A 1857-nucleotide genomic window follows, 5' to 3' on the forward strand; every position below is an offset into this window, starting at 1 on the left:
GTCCGGTTTTGGAGTGTGTGTGTTGAAATCGGAAATTCGGATTCTGAGTTTGAGTGTCTAGCTATCAGTCATCTCGGGAGAAAGTCGATTCCCGAACGGACAATCCACCTGCGGCGGATCGGATGCAGTGGGGGTCTGAGTCCCTCGTATGCAAGTAGCTAGTCAGGTAGGCAATCCGACTACGTCGGATCGCAGACCCCCCGGGCGTGTATGTCCGGTTCTTGAGTGTGTATAATGAAATCAGAAATTCGGATTCTGAGTTAGAGTGTCTAGCTATCAGTCTTCTCGGGAGAAAGTCGATTACCGAACGGACAATCCGCTTGCGGCGGATCGGATGAAGTGGGAGTGTAAGTCACTCGTATGCAAGTAGCTAGTCAGGTAGGCAATCCGACTACGTCGGATCGCAGACCCCCTGGGCGTGTATGTCCGGTTCTTGAGTGTGTAAGTTTAAATTGGAAATTCGGATTCTGAGTGTGAGTGTCTAGCTATCAGTCAGCTTGGGTGAAAGTCGATTCCCAAACGGATAATCTTCTTGCGGCGGATCGGATGCAGTGGGAGTGTAAGTCGCTCGTATGCAAGTAGCTAGTCAGGTAGGCAATCCGACTACGTCGGATCGCAGACCATGCACCGGGCGTGTATGTCCGGTTCTTGAGTGTGTATGTTAAAATCGGAAATTCGAATTCTGAGTTTGAGTGTCTAGCTATCAGTCATTTCGGGTGAAAGTCGATTCCCGAACGGACATACGCCTACAGCGAAAAGTGCTTGAAATGTAATAAAACTTACTTAAGTATACAACTTTATGCTTCGTTAAGTATAAATATTTTTAAGTAAACATACTTTACCCATAAAAGTTTTTAACGAATAAAGTAAGTGGTAACTATTCCAAAATATAAAAATGAATAATAACTGGAACTGTTGTTAAAGCACAGGGCTTTCGGTTACTTAAGTACAAATGTAATAAAGTAATAATTAAACCAAAAAGTACAGTTGTATATTTAATGTCAATTGTTTAATAAACTATATTGTAAGCATATTTGTCAAACAGATATTAATTAAAACAATAGGAGCGCAGTTTAAAATATGTTTAGTCATAGCATAAGAATGGTTCTGAAGCAGTGATCAACAGTTATACAATTAAACAGTTAAGTCAAATGACAAAAGGGAAAACTAATAAGTGAAATAAAAGTGTTGTGTAGAGAGACATGTACACATATATCTAACTTTTGTTTGTAAGTGAAAGTAAAACAAAATATTAGTTTAACGCAATCATAAAAAATCATAACATGTAAGTTTAACGTTTAAAGTCTGACTCTATGTCGAGCCATAATCAATGAACGGGTTAAAATTAATAGGTACATAATCACAGTCCATAAGTAGTAATTAACAGTTACACATTAAATAGTTAAGTAAAAATAAAAGTGTTCTGTTGAGGTATTAGGTATACGTCATGATCCTCAACGAAAATAATAATCAAATGAACAAATACCTAGTGGGCAGATATTGATGAAGGATCAAGAAACCAGATATACATGTGAAGATGAATTATCCATGTACCAATTGGAACATTATGAACCGAATAAAAATGTATTGCTATGGTGGAAATAACGACAAATAAAAATGCCTATGATGGCAAAATTGGCAATGAGGATATTTGCCATACCTGCTACAAGTGCCGGAAGTGAACGTGCCTTTAGTACTTCTGGACGAGTAATCGAAGAAAGGAGGACATGCTTAAAGGGGGATACAGTAGAATCAATTTTGTTTTTAAATGATTATTATAAAAAATAAATGTAAATACAATATTATATAAGTAATAAGTATAATAAATAATATTTACAAATGTACAAACTACAAATT

This window comes from Acyrthosiphon pisum, unplaced genomic scaffold (assembly GCF_005508785.2).
Source record: "Acyrthosiphon pisum isolate AL4f unplaced genomic scaffold, pea_aphid_22Mar2018_4r6ur Scaffold_21763;HRSCAF=24797, whole genome shotgun sequence".
NCBI classification, from domain to species: Eukaryota; Metazoa; Arthropoda; class Insecta; order Hemiptera; family Aphididae; genus Acyrthosiphon; species Acyrthosiphon pisum.